The sequence below is a fragment of the Clytia hemisphaerica genome, unplaced genomic scaffold, assembly GCF_902728285.1.
Source record: "Clytia hemisphaerica strain Z4C2 unplaced genomic scaffold, Clytia hemisphaerica genome assembly, whole genome shotgun sequence".
Taxonomy (NCBI): Eukaryota; Metazoa; Cnidaria; class Hydrozoa; order Leptothecata; family Clytiidae; genus Clytia; species Clytia hemisphaerica.
This window is the reverse complement of record NW_027103979.1, coordinates 335080-343057: the sequence shown is the minus strand read 5'-3', so window position 1 is coordinate 343057 and position 7978 is coordinate 335080.

Below are 7978 nucleotides of genomic sequence, written 5' to 3'. Positions count from 1 at the left end.
GATAGCGTTTTCAAGCAGAAAGCAGAGGAAATCTGTGAAATTATGGCAGGGAATGCTAACCTATTTTTCCAGTGTTTCTCAAGATTGGAGCAAGATTATTGTTCTAGAAAGTTCATAAAGGCTTAATAGTTTCAGATTAGTATGATTTCATCAGAAAAAACATTCACACCAAAGCTCCTTATTGATATGTGAAGGCTACCAAAAATAGCAATGTCCTCCATCAGAACAACTTTAACATAAGGGACAAGGACAGTCAAGAAGTCTACTTTGTTGAAAATTTTCACAAAATACTTAGAGAAAATGGTACTATGGAAGCCCATTCTATACTCCTAAATGATAGTTGAAAGATCAGCAGTTGAGAGGGTTGATTAAAATAGAACTCAAAGCACACAATAAAGTATACATATATATTTTTCCAGAAAGAACTGGCATGTTGTTTGCTTTGTTTTGGTGTTTAAAAATATGTACTTATCAGTCCTAAAAAAATACAAATTCGAATATAATGAGGGCAACGAGTCTGGTTAAATGTTACTATATTTACAAGAAAGGATTACTGAAAAAATACTACTGTATGTACTACTGATGAACTAAACTCAAAAACTAAAACTTTACCATAAATTTCCATTACGACAATTTAAAAATCTATCTTTAATAGCAACAAAGAAAAAAACATGGCTCAAAGTTTTAAAAACAGCTAGTCAGAGCTTCAATTCACTAGGTATAGAGCTTTCAAAATTTGAAAACAGACACTGCATTGGTTACCACAAGACATACTATCCACACGGTTTTTTCGATTCATGAAAAAAGGTTCTCTTTTTTTTTGGTAATCAATTCCAACAAACAACAATCAATATAACAGTTTTTTGAAAACCATCCCACAGTGTAAACATTATCAACCAACTAAACCCACACCGCCAAAATTGTAAAAATAAGTCAATATAATTATTTCTATCAACAATTTCTCGTAAAATATTTTTTTTCCAACATTCTGATACCAATCATGGCTGGAGGCATCATGTGTAGAGTGACTGTGTGGCATTTCATTGCTTTTAATGATCACGATACCAAACATCAACCAAACAAAACTGACGCCAAGCCAAAAATCTGTCGATTAAAAATTTCAATGAAAATTATAATTGACAATTGAAACTTATCTCGTAAAATGCTTTTTTCAACATTCTGGAGATGTTCAAAGTTAGAGGTATCATATGTAGAGCCAAGCAATATATGAAAAGTCATTTGCTATCCCATTTGCCATGAGATATATGAGTCAACAAATCAAACAAAAACCAACAAATCATGTCTCTTCACTTTCATGTCACATCGTGTTTATATGGGGTATCAGAAAGCCAATCCACAAGAAGAGCCATCTTCCTTTATTATGGAGTGTTTCAAAACTATTGGTAGGTTGTTTGGAAGTAAAGAAACCCACACAGTTTGTTTTATTTTGAAGATTTAACTTGAAAACAAACTGCATCTTTCCAGCAGAAACTCATGTTTCAACCTGCTACATAACATTGGTCAGTCGGGTCTGCTACTAACACGTAATAGTTTTATTATAGCCGAGCTTGAGAATCCGNACTTGTAACATGTATTATGTGTACAATTATGTCAGTCGACTTGAATCATGATACATTACTCTCAATTTCACTGGATGCATTTTCGCTGTGAAATTATCCGCAAAATTTTCTGACCGCGTTCTGAGACGGAGGCTAATTTCCCATCCAAAACGCGCAAAGAACGCGCCGTTATAATGACGACGGATTGCATATCAGCCTAGACTAATGTTAAATTTTCTTTCAGAAAAAAGACTATAATTTGTTTACCTTTATCCTTGCAGCTTCCCAACATCCAAGCTCTCAAACATCACAAGCCAAATGAAATTACTTTCGATTTCCCGTTGAAATTATGCGATGAAAAATCCGGGGGTCAATAAATGAAAACTTTTCTTTTCCGCACAAGTTATCTTTCCTTATAACGAATTATTACTTTTCAATATAATTGTTAAATATAATTTTGATTACAAAAATATTTTACATTATTTTAAGTTTGAAAAAGTCGATCTACTTAGTTCTTTGTTTTCATGTCTAACCCCCGTCTCAAAAGAAGTCCCAGAATCCCGAGATTTGGCAGTCGGGCGTTCAAAACAAAGGCGTTTTTTTATTTTCCGCCCACTTACGAAATTTTCTTTAAAGTAGGCATTTAAAATATCAAAGTTAAAAATACTAGTATAAAACCCTATTTTTACCATAGTTCTTCTCCAAAACGAAAAAAACAAATACACAAGAGAAATAAAGAAATTACGAGTGTTATCAAGCACCCAAAATGAATTTTCATCTCAAGCGTCATTGGATTGTTTACGTCACAATCTATTGTCAAACCATTGTCCAATCCCGTAAGCGATTGAAATGCCGTCAGTAATAATCTGAGAAAGAGAACAATAACATTATGACATCACACAAATAAATTACGCTCGGAAAGTCCGCGAGGACAACACGCGGTCTTAACTTTTTTCCCTCGTAAGTTTGGGGGAAAACGAAAGTACTCTATATTTTACGTATGGGGAAGTGTAAGAAAGATTTACAAAATAGAAAAGTTTCGTTTTGGGGTAAAGAATCAGTATTGTGAATTTAAGCGAGTTTCTATTTTGCAATTTTTCTACAGAGCCAAATAAAGATTTTTTCTATTGTTCTTGCTCGATTGCCTCTAAGGATAAGTTCCGTAGTTATGAGGTTATCGAGACAAAATGTGACGAATTTGCGCGGAAACGAAATTTAACATTAGTCTAGGCTGCATATAGCGGTTCTTTTGTTTTGGAGGACTAAATTTTTTGGGAAAGTAGAAAACCTGGCCCACCTCTCTGGCCCGGGCCATAAGGCCTATCCCATGGCCTACCTTTGGCCCACCTTCAAAAGAAAAATATATTTTTATTTTCTTTAAAAGATCACCAATGGGTGTGGCGACCGTCTGTTCTATATTTGGAACCTATACATATACATACAGTTTGATCCAAGTTGGCCAGAACACCTTTTAATAGCACTTTAGATTCGAATCTGAAAATGACGCTAACAATCTGACGCTAAGCTCATTTTGGTCGATCATCGTGTAGGCACTTTATGATTGGTTCAGATATATTCAGAATAGCCAATGAAATTCATATATCACATGCAAGCGCGGGAAATTAAAAGGTATAAAATACTGACTCAAGACTTTCTCATAGTTATTCTAAAATTTGACCTTCCATAAAGTTTTAAGATCTTTTGAAGCATTTTTTATTACAAAATAAATTTAAAGCTATTAGCAAATTAAAAACAAGAAGCCGAAGCGGCATGAAGGCCCAGCTGACGTGGCAATAACCAAATGTCGTTTGTATTGGGTATACAATTCTTTTTTTTATAAGAACAATTTTATAAGAACAATGAGGCTCAAAAATGCCAAAAAATAAGAACAATTTAAGAACAATCCTGAGCCTGGAGTTGCTGAGTTTTAGGTAAAATAACGGCCAAATTAATGAAATTAGGGTTAAAACCCAAATTTGCCCTAAAAATAAGAACAGGATAAGAACAATTTGAGGCTCGAAGTGCCAAAAAAATAAGAACAGCCGAGCCTCAACAAAAATTTACTGGTTCTTATAAAAAAAAAAAGTGTATACCTTAAGAGAACCAATGTTTGCGGAATCGTACTTTTGCAATTTTAGGGTTTGAAAGAAAACATCGAATCTTAGAATCAGCTAATGCACACATTTTCGGCAGAGATTGAAAAACAGAACATTCAAAAAGTTAAAAAAGTTCGAAAATTGGCTGAATGAAAAAAAACAAAAAAAAACCAGCTGCCCTGGAAGGTCAGTAATGATAAATGATACGCAATATATGTATATAATAGATTTACTTTATGTTTTTGTTACTAGTATGAAAGAAAAAATTGGTTTAAATAAATTCACAAACTTCAAATGTCAAGTGTTGACCGCCAAAGTTCAGAAATATCATTTTAACGCGTAGCATCATGAAAAACATTCCAAACTTATTCAAATTTACACTCACATGAGCTGCATTATAGTATCCTTTAATAAGTTACAGCATAAGTTTACTTGGGAAAATCCTCTGTCAGGTTTGAAAAATCCAGCCACCGTCCGTGAAGCTGTTCTAGTCGTTGCATTTGGTGTCTCTTGGATGCAGGATGGTGACCATAGCTGCCTGTGAACAGTAATCAGTGTGACTGCCAATGTCTTCCATAGGGTCAGCATTACAGTGGGGTCCCTTGTTTGTGTTTTGAAAGTTCGATATATCCACGAACTGATGCCTTTGACTTTGTCGATTACAGTTTCTATATGATTGTCATATGTCATACCCACATCTAAAGTGATCCCAAGGTCTTTGACTGTAGTCTTGATCTCTATCACCTTTTGGGTATCAGAGAAGTATTTGGAGAATTCTTTAAGTTCTTCATTTCTACCATAATTGAGATGTTCAAATTTAAGTCCATTCAATTTCATGTTATTCAATCCAGTCCACTTATAGACTGCGTTCATGTCATCTTGGAGCTGAATGATGTCAGCATGGTTTTTGATTTCTTTCATTAGACGTGTATCATCAGCAAATGATGATAAGAAAGAGTGTAATATCTTTTTGTCAATGTCTTGTATCATTATCAGCAACAGTAGTGGTCCAAGCACAGATCCTTGGGGAACACCAGAGATGACTTCTGACCTTTCTGATAGTGTGTAGTCAACAGAGACCTGCTGCGTTCTACCTGTTAGGAAGGATTTGATCCAAGCAAGCAGTTTGCCCTTTGATGCCATTGGTTTTGATTTAGTTCAGAAGAATGGTATGGTCGACTCTGTCGAAAGCCTTGCTAAAGTCAAGGTAGATCACGTCCACATTATTGCCATTTTCTATATGGTGGATAAGTCGTTCAGTGTGAGAGAGAAGTTGGCTCAGGCAGGATCTACCAGATCTGAAACCATGTTGGTTGCAATTAAAAAGATTGTTGTCTTCAAGATGTTTTTGTATCTTATATACTTCTGACAATTTTTTCGAAAATTTTTGAGACATTCGAAGTTAAAGCGACTGGTCTATAGTTTTCTGGTAAACCTTGATTGCCTTTTTTGAAGATTGGTGTGATGTAGCTTGATTTCATTAGGTGGGGAGTTTGACTTTTGTCTAGAATATTTCTCCAGATAAGACAAAGAGGAGTTGCAAGTTGTTGTCTGGCTTTTTTGAGCAGGATGGCAGGGAAACCATCAGGTCCAGGGGCAGAGTTTGAAGATAGGGTGTTGATTTCGTTGATAAAATCAGCTTCTGTGAGGTCTATATCACATAGTTGATAAGTGTTGTTGTCATTTTCATTCAAGTCGTATCTCTCCAATGGTTGAGTAAAGACAGAACTGTATTGGTTCTGAAGTATGTTAGCCATACGTTTACTGTCATTTGTAAGTTCATTTGTTGACGGATCTATTAAGGGTCCAACCTTGGGTTTTTGCTTTGAAAACTTCTTTGCATAGGCATAGAAATATTTAGGATTAGATTTAATTTTTGAAGTAGCATCAAGTTCTCGCTTTTGTCTTTCATTTATGTGTGACTGTTGCAGCTTGTGTTCAATATTGATAAGTTTCTGTGCGATTTTGTTCGATGCCTTTTTTTCAATTTTGATCTATTACGCATTAAAACACGTCAGTCTCTTGGGATTATTTTATAAGAATGATTTGGTTTTTGAGCTGGTACTTTGTTTGCTGAAATAACTGATATACACTTATCAATAAAAGTTTCGTATTGTTTCTCTGGGTCTGAGGTTGAGTGCAAAGTCGTACGCCAGTCAATGCATTGTAAATCTTTGTTTATGGTTTCCCAATTTATGTTTTTGTTAAGAAAATTGAAATTATCAAATTTGTTGTTCAAAGTTTTTTTGTTTTCAACCTTTCTTGTTTCAGTAAAAGTCAAATGTGTTAAAATGTCTATTAAGAGATGATCTGAATGAACTGTAGGAATAACATCATAATCAAATATCATTTCATGATTGTTTGTCAATAGAAAGTCTAAAATATTTCCATCTGAATGAGTTTCTTTGTGAATGGATTGATTCAGGTTTAGGTGTATCATGAAATCTTGTAAAGTATATAAAAGTTGTTTATTGCAATTTTCAGTTGGGGTGTATCTGTCATTGATTAAGGTATGAGGGATGTTGAAATCACCGCAGATTACAATGTCTGGGGTGTAATCTTGAAGTGATTCAATTTTTGATATTGTAGAAGTTTAAATCAATTGGATAAATTCTGGGGCGTCCGATTTATGGAGTTTGTTTGTTGGTTACCTGAGTGTAAACAATGCCAAGAACAGTATTGAGTTGTTTAGAGTAGAGTAAAAGGGCTTCGTTGACTCCATTTGAGAATTCCAGTATTGGAGTGAAAAAAGGGGCAACATCTTCACGAATGAAGATTATGAAGATGTTCTGAAATTGACCAATTGGGTTTACAATCGGAATTCCTTTGGGAGTTAGCGAGTCGTAAAATGTAAAGTTATGTAATAGGAAAATATTTTTTTCCGGGGGCTAAGCATGAAAATTGAAATGATTTGTTTTTTTCTTCATTATATATTTAACTTAAGTTTCCATTATGAAAGCTAGAAATGTTAATTTGTAGACCATATTAAAATTTTTTATATGTTTCACAAAATAAACACTTACAAAAAGATATTACTTACTTTTGGATACTTTTGGATGTGTTTGAGCGTACCGCTCTGGCAAGAATCTTTTGATCCACACCACAATCTTCATTCAATCCATAATTCCTGAAGGAAGAAATGGATCAGCAGAGAGATTTCATGTCTAAAATTGAGTTTGAGTCAACTCTCCTGCACCCTGTATAACCACGGATTTGGGGTTCATCGGGAATTTTTTTGCAAGTGTTTGTCAAGTGCATTTTTGAATTTGTCAACAGTTAAATTTTTCAAGTTTCTAATGCTCTTTGGCATTGCATTGAAAAGTTTTGCTCCTTGTATAGTCAGGGTACTGTCGCGTAATTTTGAATTGTTTGGACCGGCGTATTTGCTAAAACACATTCGTCCTAATCTTGGATGGTCTTTAGATTTGAAGCAATCATTGATATTTGGCACAAGATTTTCCAATATTTTCCAGGTGTATATGATCCTGTAGCGTTCTCTCCTTCTTTGAAGTGAGTATATTCTAAGCTTCTTTAGACTTTCCCAATAATTTTGGTGTGTTCCTTTTATTTGTTTCAAGAATGATTTCTGGATCTCTTCAAGTCTTTGAATAAGACTAATAGTACTGGGGCTCCATAACGCTGAGCAATATTCCAGTATAGGGATCACAAGTGATTTATAGAGAGTGATCATGGTATGTGTAGAGCGGGAAGTGAAGGTACGTAATATCCAAGAAATGATGTTTTTGGCTTTTTCAATTATTGATTCAATTTGATGTTTAAATAGACAATCATTGGACATAAGAACTCCCAGGTCTTTAACATATTCCTTTCCTTCAATTTTATCTCCTGATGGTGAGGTATAGTGAGATTCATTTTTGATTTCTGTATTTGAGCCATAACGTAGCAATTCAAATTTTGCATCATTCAATTTCATATTGTTTGCGATTGTCCATTGATATAAAATCTGAAGGTCTTGTTGCAATATTTTTACATCTTCAGCATTCTTTATTGACTTGGTTGTGCGAGTGTCATCTGCAAAGGACTTGACGATAGATTGGATAACATTCTCATCTATGTCTCCAATGAGTATCAGGAAAATCAGGGGTCCAAGTACACTTCCTTGTGGTACACCTGAGATAACTTCTTGGATGTTTGATTTCACACCATTGACCACTACAGTTTGTTGCCTGTCTCTCAAAAAGGACTCTATCCAATTATAGATTTTACCAGTTATTCCTAGCCTTTTGAATTTCGACAGAACAATTGAATGATCCACTTTATCAAAAGCTTTAGAAAAGTCTAAGTAAACAACATCTACATTGG